We start from the raw sequence: 12,745 nt of genomic DNA on the forward strand, positions 1-12,745 counted from the left end.
TTTATTTTATTTTATTTTTGTTTTCGCACCATTACAGTAGTTTAAAATGCTTAAGGAAACGTCTTTGTCACAACAGAAGGGTAGTATGGCAAGAGGGCTGGCAGGAGTAGCGACATAAAAAGGAAAAAAAAGGAAGGTGAGCCAACAGCACCTTTTTTCTTTTTTTAATTTATTTTTTATTTATTTATTTTTCATTTTTTTGTTTTTTGCTTTTTTTGTTTTTTTTATTTTTTATTTTTTTTTAACGGAAGGGTAGTATGGCGAGAGGGCTGGCAGGAGTAGCGACATAAAAAGGAAAAAAAAAGAAGGGAGAGCCAACAGCACCCGATGTTCCCAGGCGGTCACCCATCAAAGTACTAACCGGGCCCGATGTTGCTTAACTTCGGTGATCGGACGAGAACCGGTGTATTTAACATGGTATGGCCGTTGGCGCACATATACTGTAGGCGCACGGCAGAATTCGCATTCGGCTCTCCTCCCAACACACAAAATGTTAGTTTTCGGCCGCATTTGACGAAAGCACCTCCTTCCGCAACAGCGAGTTCCTCGAGGACGGCGCGGAGTGCGCGCCCGACGTCCCAGCAGAACGATTGCCGAATTGGCGGGCGCGCCGTCGCGTGTGTGAGACGCGCAGCTGCTCGTTGCACCTCCTGTCATTCGCTTGTCGCGTGCAACCTTCGACACACGCGGAAGGCGCATCTTGTCCCTGGTGTCCAGCGGGGGGCTGGCGCGCGGCCGACCGGCGTATGGTCTGTGCGGGGTGTGGCAGTGTCGTGCTGGAGGGCGCCACTGGTAGCGATGTGAGCTTCCTCGCCTCACACCGGGTGTTTGCGTAGTTGGCAGTGCATTCGCACCTTTCCTATCCCTGTCCCCGTCCCGACTTGGCCCGACTTTGCTCGACTGCCGCTCGCTGCCGCTCGGGTCGTGGTCCATATGACGGCGCAAGCACGACAAACGTCTGCGGGACTAGACGACGCGACTAAAGAAAAAATTTATGATTACAAATCAAATTTGGAACTTTACGGTGCAGCACAACAATAGGCGCTGACGCATTTCAGGGCAGATTCGTGCTGTTTTATCGTTTTCAAAGACTTCCCGGCAAACTTCGTTAGCACATTCTCCCTCAAACTGAGTTAATTACCGCATTATCGTACCGTTGCATTAGTTTAAAATGCTTAAGAAAGCATCTTTGTCATGACAGAAAGGTAGTATGAAACGACTGCTGGCAGGATAGCGACTTAAAAAGCAAAAATGCAGGGGAGCCAAAAGTACCATTTTTATTGGCTCATATTTATTTTATTTTATTTTATTTTTGTTTTCGCACCATTACAGTAGTTTAAAATGCTTAAGGAAACGTCTTTGTCACAACAGAAGGGTAGTATGGCAAGAGGGCTGGCAGGAGTAGCGACATAAAAAGGAAAAAAAAGGAAGGTGAGCCAACAGCACCTTTTTTCTTTTTTTAATTTATTTTTTATTTATTTATTTTTCATTTTTTTGTTTTTTGCTTTTTTTGTTTTTTTTATTTTTTATTTTTTTTTAACGGAAGGGTAGTATGGCGAGAGGGCTGGCAGGAGTAGCGACATAAAAAGGAAAAAAAAAGAAGGGAGAGCCAACAGCACCCGATGTTCCCAGGCGGTCACCCATCAAAGTACTAACCGGGCCCGATGTTGCTTAACTTCGGTGATCGGACGAGAACCGGTGTATTTAACATGGTATGGCCGTTGGCGCACATATACTGTAGGCGCACGGCAGAATTCGCATTCGGCTCTCCTCCCAACACACAAAATGTTAGTTTTCGGCCGCATTTGACGAAAGCACCTCCTTCCGCAACAGCGAGTTCCTCGAGGACGGCGCGGAGTGCGCGCCCGACGTCCCAGCAGAACGATTGCCGAATTGGCGGGCGCGCCGTCGCGTGTGTGAGACGCGCAGCTGCTCGTTGCACCTCCTGTCATTCGCTTGTCGCGTGCAACCTTCGACACACGCGGAAGGCGCATCTTGTCCCTGGTGTCCAGCGGGGGGCTGGCGCGCGGCCGACCGGCGTATGGTCTGTGCGGGGTGTGGCAGTGTCGTGCTGGAGGGCGCCACTGGTAGCGATGTGAGCTTCCTCGCCTCACACCGGGTGTTTGCGTAGTTGGCAGTGCATTCGCACCTTTCCTATCCCTGTCCCCGTCCCGACTTGGCCCGACTTTGCTCGACTGCCGCTCGCTGCCGCTCGGGTCGTGGTCCATATGACGGCGCAAGCACGACAAACGTCTGCGGGACTAGACGACGCGACTAAAGAAAAAATTTATGATTACAAATCAAATTTGGAACTTTACGGTGCAGCACAACAATAGGCGCTGACGCATTTCAGGGCAGATTCGTGCTGTTTTATCGTTTTCAAAGACTTCCCGGCAAACTTCGTTAGCACATTCTCCCTCAAACTGAGTTAATTACCGCATTATCGTACCGTTGCATTAGTTTAAAATGCTTAAGAAAGCATCTTTGTCATGACAGAAAGGTAGTATGAAACGACTGCTGGCAGGATAGCGACTTAAAAAGCAAAAATGCAGGGGAGCCAAAAGTACCATTTTTATTGGCTCATATTTATTTTATTTTATTTTATTTTTGTTTTCGCACCATTACAGTAGTTTAAAATGCTTAAGGAAACGTCTTTGTCACAACAGAAGGGTAGTATGGCAAGAGGGCTGGCAGGAGTAGCGACATAAAAAGGAAAAAAAAGGAAGGTGAGCCAACAGCACCTTTTTTCTTTTTTTAATTTATTTTTTATTTATTTATTTTTCATTTTTTTGTTTTTTGCTTTTTTTGTTTTTTTTATTTTTTATTTTTTTTTAACGGAAGGGTAGTATGGCGAGAGGGCTGGCAGGCGTAGCGACATAAAAAGGAAAAAAAAAGAAGGGAGAGCCAACAGCACCCGATGTTCCCAGGCGGTCACCCATCAAAGTACTAACCGGGCCCGATGTTGCTTAACTTCGGTGATCGGACGAGAACCGGTGTATTTAACATGGTATGGCCGTTGGCGCACATATACTGTAGGCGCACGGCAGAATTCGCATTCGGCTCTCCTCCCAACACACAAAATGTTAGTTTTCGGCCGCATTTGACGAAAGCACCTCCTTCCGCAACAGCGAGTTCCTCGAGGACGGCGCGGAGTGCGCGCCCGACGTCCCAGCAGAACGATTGCCGAATTGGCGGGCGCGCCGTCGCGTGTGTGAGACGCGCAGCTGCTCGTTGCACCTCCTGTCATTCGCTTGTCGCGTGCAACCTTCGACACACGCGGAAGGCGCATCTTGTCCCTGGTGTCCAGCGGGGGGCTGGCGCGCGGCCGACCGGCGTATGGTCTGTGCGGGGTGTGGCAGTGTCGTGCTGGAGGGCGCCACTGGTAGCGATGTGAGCTTCCTCGCCTCACACCGGGTGTTTGCGTAGTTGGCAGTGCATTCGCACCTTTCCTATCCCTGTCCCCGTCCCGACTTGGCCCGACTTTGCTCGACTGCCGCTCGCTGCCGCTCGGGTCGTGGTCCATATGACGGCGCAAGCACGACAAACGTCTGCGGGACTAGACGACGCGACTAAAGAAAAAATTTATGATTACAAGTCAAATTTGGAACTTTACGGTGCAGCACAACAATAGGCGCTGACGCATTTCAGGGCAGATTCGTGCTGTTTTATCGTTTTCAAAGACTTCCCGGCAAACTTCGTTAGCACATTCTCCCTCAAACTGAGTTAATTACCGCATTATCGTACCGTTGCATTAGTTTAAAATGCTTAAGAAAGCATCTTTGTCATGACAGAAAGGTAGTATGAAACGACTGCTGGCAGGATAGCGACTTAAAAAGCAAAAATGCAGGGGAGCCAAAAGTACCATTTTTATTGGCTCATATTTATTTTATTTTATTTTATTTTTGTTTTCGCACCATTACAGTAGTTTAAAATGCTTAAGGAAACGTCTTTGTCACAACAGAAGGGTAGTATGGCAAGAGGGCTGGCAGGAGTAGCGACATAAAAAGGAAAAAAAAGGAAGGTGAGCCAACAGCACCTTTTTTCTTTTTTTAATTTATTTTTTATTTATTTATTTTTCATTTTTTTGTTTTTTGCTTTTTTTGTTTTTTTTATTTTTTATTTTTTTTTAACGGAAGGGTAGTATGGCGAGAGGGCTGGCAGGAGTAGCGACATAAAAAGGAAAAAAAAAGAAGGGAGAGCCAACAGCACCCGATGTTCCCAGGCGGTCACCCATCCAAGTACTAACCGGGCCCGATGTTGCTTAACTTCGGTGATCGGACGAGAACCGGTGTATTTAACATGGTATGGCCGTTGGCGCACATATACTGTAGGCGCACGGCAGAATTCGCATTCGGCTCTCCTCCCAACACACAAAATGTTAGTTTTCGGCCGCATTTGACGAAAGCACCTCCTTCCGCAACAGCGAGTTCCTCGAGGACGGCGCGGAGTGCGCGCCCGACGTCCCAGCAGAACGATTGCCGAATTGGCGGGCGCGCCGTCGCGTGTGTGAGACGCGCAGCTGCTCGTTGCACCTCCTGTCATTCGCTTGTCGCGTGCAACCTTCGACACACGCGGAAGGCGCATCTTGTCCCTGGTGTCCAGCGGGGGGCTGGCGCGCGGCCGACCGGCGTATGGTCTGTGCGGGGTGTGGCAGTGTCGTGCTGGAGGGCGCCACTGGTAGCGATGTGAGCTTCCTCGCCTCACACCGGGTGTTTGCGTAGTTGGCAGTGCATTCGCACCTTTCCTATCCCTGTCCCCGTCCCGACTTGGCCCGACTTTGCTCGACTGCCGCTCGCTGCCGCTCGGGTCGTGGTCCATATGACGGCGCAAGCACGACAAACGTCTGCGGGACTAGACGACGCGACTAAAGAAAAAATTTATGATTACAAATCAAATTTGGAACTTTACGGTGCAGCACAACAATAGGCGCTGACGCATTTCAGGGCAGATTCGTGCTGTTTTATCGTTTTCAAAGACTTCCCGGCAAACTTCGTTAGCACATTCTCCCTCAAACTGAGTTAATTACCGCATTATCGTACCGTTGCATTAGTTTAAAATGCTTAAGAAAGCATCTTTGTCATGACAGAAAGGTAGTATGAAACGACTGCTGGCAGGATAGCGACTTAAAAAGCAAAAATGCAGGGGAGCCAAAAGTACCATTTTTATTGGCTCATATTTATTTTATTTTATTTTATTTTTGTTTTCGCACCATTACAGTAGTTTAAAATGCTTAAGGAAACGTCTTTGTCACAACAGAAGGGTAGTATGGCAAGAGGGCTGGCAGGAGTAGCGACATAAAAAGGAAAAAAAAGGAAGGTGAGCCAACAGCACCTTTTTTCTTTTTTTAATTTATTTTTTATTTATTTATTTTTTCATTTTTTTGTTTTTTGCTTTTTTTGTTTTTTTTATTTTTTATTTTTTTTTAACGGAAGGGTAGTATGGCGAGAGGGCTGGCAGGAGTAGCGACATAAAAAGGAAAAAAAAAGAAGGGAGAGCCAACAGCACCCGATGTTCCCAGGCGGTCACCCATCCAAGTACTAACCGGGCCCGATGTTGCTTAACTTCGGTGATCGGACGAGAACCGGTGTATTTAACATGGTATGGCCGTTGGCGCACATATACTGTAGGCGCACGGCAGAATTCGCATTCGGCTCTCCTCCCAACACACAAAATGTTAGTTTTCGGCCGCATTTGACGAAAGCACCTCCTTCCGCAACAGCGAGTTCAAATGGCTGGCTCTGAGCACTATGGGACTCAACATCTTAGGTCATAAGTCCCCTAGAACTTAGAACTACTTAAACCTAACTAACCTAAGGACATCACACACACCCATGCCCGAGGCAGGATTCGAACCTGCGACCGTAGCAGTCCCGCGGTTCCGGACTGCAGCGCCAGAACCGCTAGACCACCACGGCCGGCCAACAGCGAGTTCCTCGAGGACGGCGCGGAGTGCGCGCCCGACGTCCCAGCAGAACGATTGCCGAATTGGCGGGCGCGCCGTCGCGTGTGTGAGACGCGCAGCTGCTCGTTGCACCTCCTGTCATTCGCTTGTCGCGTGCAACCTTCGACACACGCGGAAGGCGCATCTTGTCCCTGGTGTCCAGCGGGGGGCTGGCGCGCGGCCGACCGGCGTATGGTCTGTGCGGGGTGTGGCAGTGTCGTGCTGGAGGGCGCCACTGGTAGCGATGTGAGCTTCCTCGCCTCACACCGGGTGTTTGCGTAGTTGGCAGTGCATTCGCACCTTTCCTATCCCTGTCCCCGTCCCGACTTGGCCCGACTTTGCTCGACTGCCGCTCGCTGCCGCTCGGGTCGTGGTCCATATGACGGCGCAAGCACGACAAACGTCTGCGGGACTAGACGACGCGACTAAAGAAAAAATTTATGATTACAAATCAAATTTGGAACTTTACGGTGCAGCACAACAATAGGCGCTGACGCATTTCAGGGCAGATTCGTGCTGTTTTATCGTTTTCAAAGACTTCCCGGCAAACTTCGTTAGCACATTCTCCCTCAAACTGAGTTAATTACCGCATTATCGTACCGTTGCATTAGTTTAAAATGCTTAAGAAAGCATCTTTGTCATGACAGAAAGGTAGTATGAAACGACTGCTGGCAGGATAGCGACTTAAAAAGCAAAAATGCAGGGGAGCCAAAAGTACCATTTTTATTGGCTCATATTTATTTTATTTTATTTTATTTTTGTTTTCGCACCATTACAGTAGTTTAAAATGCTTAAGGAAACGTCTTTGTCACAACAGAAGGGTAGTATGGCAAGAGGGCTGGCAGGAGTAGCGACATAAAAAGGAAAAAAAAGGAAGGTGAGCCAACAGCACCTTTTTTCTTTTTTTAATTTATTTTTTATTTATTTATTTTTTCATTTTTTTGTTTTTTGCTTTTTTTGTTTTTTTTATTTTTTATTTTTTTTTAACGGAAGGGTAGTATGGCGAGAGGGCTGGCAGGAGTAGCGACATAAAAAGGAAAAAAAAAGAAGGGAGAGCCAACAGCACCTTTTTTTTTTTTTTTTTTTTTTTTATTTTTTTTTTATTTTTTTTTTTTTTATTTTTTTTTTTTTTTGTTTTATACGGGCCTCCCAACTCCCCTTATAGCCCGGCCTTTTCGCTCTCCACAATACGCCTTCTTCGGCGAGCTTCTCAGCTATAAATACATGCTGTTGGTAGTGCAGAATGAAGAACGAAGAACGAAGAGGGGCTGAAGATATGCTCCTTCTCGCCGGTCGCAGATGGTGTGCGCCAGATGGAACGGGAAGGGGTCCTCGTCCGGTGACGTAGGAGCGGCACTGTCATCGAAGGGGAGGGCAAGACTTAAACAACGTTGAAAACAATGAAAATATTCGTAAAGAAAGCCAAACGGTAAAGTTCTTCCGTAAAGCGGCGGCAAGAATTATACCGACCAAATGTGGGAGAAAGAAAACGAAGATGAATGACTTCGCAACAAAAGAACCAGTCACAAACCTCTGTCAAGAAAGAGTAAGGCCCGGGAGGTCCCTCTAATAACGTATGGAAGGAAAGGTAACAGATCCGCTTCCCCGCGGTACTGGCGGTGAAGAAAAAAGAAATAATGGAGACGTATGCCCTAAATGAAACGGAAGTAGTAAAAGAAACGAACCGCCACACTTCCACAGGCGGTAACGAACAACATAAAAAACAAAAGATGATTTTCGAGAGTAGCACCAAAACACGAAAACCATGCAGAGAACAAACAACCAAAATGGCAGGGCATTGGCGTCACACACAACACTGGTAGCGAAACGACAATTTCAGACAAAAAATTGTAACACAAAGATAAATAGAAACAAAACTTCCGACGTGACACTTATAAGGTAGTGAACACTGTCCGTAGATCGGAAAAACAAAAAACTGTCACAGTTCGTCAGCAAGATGACGGTCAAGGTGATCCCAAATACAAAAAACTTGTCCAACAATTTCTCTTGCAGTGTTCGTTCCCATATATCACATAATCAGGAAAGGGTGTATAATTACATACACATTGATATAAGTCACTTTTAAGGAGGGGTCACGACCGAGTGAAATGCATGGGACAAAGCCACATGCAAAAAATTAGCGAACGTCGCTGAATAGGTCCTACTGGCGCGTTCTTCATTGTGGAAAGTCCATAAATTGGTGAGAAAGGTCACAGTATCGGTAATTTTGAGACTAAAGATGGCATGAATTGTGTGTCCATATATCCAGATGGTGGCATTCCGCTTTGTGGACGGGTAAGGCTTCCACTGTGGCACTATCGCGTCCGTCACAGGAACCTGCCTGACTGTCACTCTATTTATGAGTCGAATCATGTCCCTCGCACAGTACCAGATGTCCCGGAACCTGGAGCACTCGAAGCGGTGCTCGATGTCGTCCGGTACTCCGCAGGCCTCGCACTGGCTGAACCGGATGAGGTTGATGGAGTGGAGCTTGCAGTTGGTGGCAACAGTGCGGTTGACCACCCTGTACCACGTGGCCCTCACGTCAGCTGGTATGACGCGGGAACTGATGTTCCTCCACACGGCGCTCCAATCGTGCTGCGGCAGACGTAGCTCCCACTTATTGGGCGGTGGTCGTCCTCGGATGACATCCGCAATATCTCCGACCGCATGGCCTCGCACGTCGTGGAGACTTACGTAGCTGTGCGTGATGTAGTAACGGCGCACGTGGGAGATGGAGAAGGGGATGCCGGCGACGTAGACCGGGGCGGTGACGGAACGCGGCCGGTGTTGATGAAAGAGAACTGCCGTAGGGCTGCCCAAACCTTTGCCAAGTAAAACATTGGTCCGTTTATAAAAGAGTGCCTCACATTTGGCGTTAAAATCGACAAGTCCGAGACCGCCTTCCGAAGGTTTCAGGGTACATGTGGCCATAGCGACCTTAAAAATATCGCCTTTCCACAAAAACCAATAAAATGCATGCCGTATGGACCGTGCGATTTGCTTCGGTACCGGCAAGATTTGCGCCAGGTACCACGCCCTTGCCAGAATGGTGGTATTAATAAGCGCAACTTTGTCCGACAGTGCCAAGTTGCGCGGCGCATGAATTTTAACCACGGCGCGCACTTTATAAAGAGTGGACCGCCAATTGAGAGCTTGCATCTGTTGTAAGTTGTCTGACAGTGTCACGCCGAGCACCTTAGACTGGCGTTTCACGCAGTACCAATGCCGGTATTCAGTACGCATGCGCTCCGTCAACGGGAGGAGAACCGTCTTACGCGGATTTACTACGGCGCCTGTCGCCCGTTCGTATTGCTGCAGAACGCCATAGAGGCGGTCGATGTCGTCTGCCCGTTCGATGAAGACGCCCAAGTCATCGGCATAAGCGCGACACACAAGCCGGTCGTCTCCCACGCGAATCCCTCGAGAAGTGCGGCCAATGGTACGGAGGAGCGGGTCCAAGGCGATCGCGAACAGCGCCATAGATAGGGGGCAACCCTGTCGGACTGAGCGGCTGATATGGATCTTGTCGCCGGCGATACCGTTTACGATAACGCGCGACGTGGCACTGCTTAAGATATTGCTTATCATGGCCGTGAACTTCGTCCCGAAACCCATGCGAGTCATCAATCTGCGAAGATAAAAGTGGCTTACACGATCGAACGCAGTTTGAAAATCGACCAATAAAATTCCCGCATTGCGAAGCCTGCTGCTTTTCGTGTGGCCTATGCAGTCCCTGTAGGCTAAAACGGCGTCAAAAATATTTCGATCTCGAACAGCGCACGACTGCGATGCATCTAAAACTTTTCCCATAACTTGCTTAAGTCTATTAGCAACGCACCTGGCCATTATCTTATAATCCGAGTTGAGAAGGGTAATAGGGCGTACAGTTTCTAAACTCGGCGTCGCAGTCGATTTCGGAATGAGGACGATACGTCCTTCTTCAAAGTCCACTGGGATTTCCGCGCCGTTTCGGATGTCATTAGCTATTTCCGTTAAAAGTTCACTAAAAGAGTCAAAAAATGTCAGATAAAACTCCGCTGGGATGCCGTCTTTCCCGGGGGATTTCCCTGTCTGACTGCCTTTAACGGCATCCTCTACGTCATCCGCGGTATAAACCGCATTAAGATTGAGTCTATCTCGTCGCGTTAAAATATGCGGCACGTGACTTAAAAGATCATTGATTGCGGCGGCATCGACAGCAGTGTCGGTAAAAAGTGATTTGAAATACTGATATAATTCCGCCTGAATCGCCTGGTGGTCCGTGGTTCTGATCCCGGCGGCGAGCGTCCACGTGTTGAGCCGTAGTTTTGCGCGGCGGCACCTCTCCCTACGGAGGTGGTACGCAGAGACTGTCTCGCCGACCACGGCGCCCACGGGCTGGCTCCGCCTCACTGGCCCCTCACATTTCTGCCGCAAATCCCGCAGCAACTTTGCTTTAAATTCGCGCAGGGTGGGCAACAGTTCCGGCTGCGCAGTAACGCGCTGCGCGAGCTCGCGCAAACACTGGCGGTAGAAGTCGGCCGTGGCCCGGCGCCACCGTGCCGCTTCGCAACTAAAATCAATTAAAAATTTTCTGACCGCCGGTTTGGCCACCGCGGTCCACCAGTAAATAGCGGTGGAACCGACCGGTCGGCTCTGCACAAGGTTGTGCCACATATTTAAAAAACTCGTTTTAAAAGAGGGATCATTTAAAATGCTGCAATTCAATTTCCACATATTTTTAACTGACGAACGTGGGCACAAACCTAAATTGAGCTGACAAATGTAACTACAATGGTCGGAAAAAATCACCGGCTGCACATCGGCAGCGACAACGGTATGTGCAAGCTGCGGCGAGACGTAAATCCTGTCTAAACGACTATGTCCGGTAGCGTAAAAATACGTAAAGGCTGTACGGTGGGGGTTGAGAACCCGCCACGTGTCTCGCAGCTGTAAACCAGTAACCAACGTCTTCAGTTCCTCACACCGGTTTGGCCGTGGTTCCTGATCGCGATCGTCAATTACACCATTAAAATCACCCCCGAGAATAAAATTATCTCTATTCTGATATAAAACCTGGCACAGTTCGGTAGCATAAAAATTATTCCGCGCAGGTTTGTTGCCAGAGTGCGCGTAAACATTAACAAACGCGTAACCATTAATTTCACAAACTATGACCCGCCCATTTGGTAAGCATTCGATATTTTGCACTTCGATGTCCGATCGGACTAAAATAGCAGTGCCTGTGCTGTCATCCGCGATGATATTATCGTACGCAGTGAACTCGTGAAAATCGCGGATAAAAGATAATGCTTCAGTGGTCACCTCTTGTAAAAAAGCTACCTGACAACAGCTTTCAGTTAAAAAATTATACAGTGCTATCGCTTTGTGATGGCTACGCATTTTATTAACGTTGACCGTTAGTACCGTAAACTGATTACCAGCAACCATAAAAGAAGAAAACCAGGAAAACACAGATAAAACAATAAAAACACTCACAAGATAAAACGGTAAAATACAAATACAAAAACGACTCAGCATGGGTTGTCGTCGGCGTGCTTAAAAGACGGAATGCCACACTGGAAGTAGTTGTAAATTAATCATCGGGCGGCTCATCACCCCACGCCCCCAGTCGGGTAACAGGTGGTGACGCCCCCGCGACAGACATCGTGGGTAAGTCTCTACTGCGTTGTGTTGCTACAGCGTCCTGTGTGACAGGGCGCACACTCGTAACCTGAGGCGGTTCTGTCACGGCAGGTTGTGGAACCGATTCACTGGCAGGTATCGCGTCCGATTGATGGATAACAGTTTGCAGATGCCGGACCACTTCGGCCCTGTGCGCTTCCGAGCCCGCAGCCTGGCCGCCGCCAGCACCGCTGCCGTCCGCTCTCGCGCCTACAGCTGATCGGGTCACGTGAGCGGCCGCGCCGGGCCGAACTGCCGCGCCATCGCGCTGCCCCCCCTTACGCCGCTGCCGTTTGGGCTTCCCTTGAGATAGCGGTCTCCCGACAGGCGACGGACTACGCTCTCTCCTCGCGGACGACCGTCGGGAATCGGTCGATGAACTCCTACTTCTGTCACGCCCATCGTGTTCGGGGTCACTGCGCGACCGAACCGACGCACTAACAGAAGAAGACGATTCTCGTCTTTCGAGAGAGGGGGCACGGTCCACGTGTGCACGGCCTGCCGTGACCACATTCGAAACTCCCGACACCTGTTGTGGGAGGACGAAAACTGTTCTATCTATGTCCGCTAAAGTGACAAACTGATCGACCGCCACAACACTGGAACCGGCTGTGGGGGCGAGCGTCTCGTCGGTGACCAGTTCCGGGACTGAGTCAATGGTCACTGTGGGGGCAACTACCGGGGCGGGTTCTGGTCCCGTGACGGGGGTTGTTGCACGCGCGTCTGTCTCCGGTAGGGCTACCGCGTTTAACATGACGGAATCACTATCGGTTAGCATTGGCACCGTAACAGTAGCAACGGACGCGGCCATATCTGCTGGAAGGTCGACACGGCGAGCTGCCTGTGGGGGGGCGCCTAAAGCGACCGCCGCCCAACTCATGGGTTCGCTTCCGTGTTCGCCCAGCGGCAGTTGCAAAGGCCCCTTACGCCGCGGGCAATTTTGGCGAAAGTGATCCGGCCGATTACAAAAAGAACACGTTTGCGGTTGCCCACTGTACGTAATAAAGGCACGGTGCCCGGCCATGTAAACAAATGATGGCACATGCTTTCGCACAATCATTCGTACACTTCGCACCCCATTTTCACATTGTATGGGGTACGCGGCAGACCATTTTTCTTTAACAACGGAAAGCACAG

General features: G+C 49.3%; 5 non-coding genes across 5 annotated transcripts; all 5 read right to left on the reverse strand.

Annotated features, from left to right (window-relative positions):
- Window positions 1–312: 312 nt before the first annotated feature.
- On the reverse strand, window positions 313–431 carry LOC126213930 (5S ribosomal RNA). Its single transcript, XR_007541564.1, has one exon. It is a non-coding gene; the product is annotated as a 5S ribosomal RNA (ribosomal RNA).
- Window positions 432–1,607: 1,176 nt separating this feature from the next.
- On the reverse strand, window positions 1,608–1,726 carry LOC126213931 (5S ribosomal RNA). The gene has a single exon (XR_007541565.1). It is a non-coding gene; the product is annotated as a 5S ribosomal RNA (ribosomal RNA).
- Window positions 1,727–2,902: 1,176 nt separating this feature from the next.
- On the reverse strand, window positions 2,903–3,021 carry LOC126213932 (5S ribosomal RNA). Its single transcript, XR_007541566.1, has one exon. It is a non-coding gene; the product is annotated as a 5S ribosomal RNA (ribosomal RNA).
- A 1,176-nt stretch (window positions 3,022–4,197) lies between these two features.
- Window positions 4,198–4,316, reverse strand: LOC126213789 (5S ribosomal RNA). The gene has a single exon (XR_007541436.1). It is a non-coding gene; the product is annotated as a 5S ribosomal RNA (ribosomal RNA).
- A 1,177-nt stretch (window positions 4,317–5,493) lies between these two features.
- Window positions 5,494–5,612, reverse strand: LOC126213790 (5S ribosomal RNA). Its single transcript, XR_007541437.1, has one exon. It is a non-coding gene; the product is annotated as a 5S ribosomal RNA (ribosomal RNA).
- Between the last annotated feature and the right edge of the window lie 7,133 nt (window positions 5,613–12,745).

The sequence above is a fragment of the Schistocerca nitens genome, chromosome 11 (assembly GCF_023898315.1).
Source record: "Schistocerca nitens isolate TAMUIC-IGC-003100 chromosome 11, iqSchNite1.1, whole genome shotgun sequence".
Classification (NCBI taxonomy): Eukaryota; Metazoa; Arthropoda; class Insecta; order Orthoptera; family Acrididae; genus Schistocerca; species Schistocerca nitens.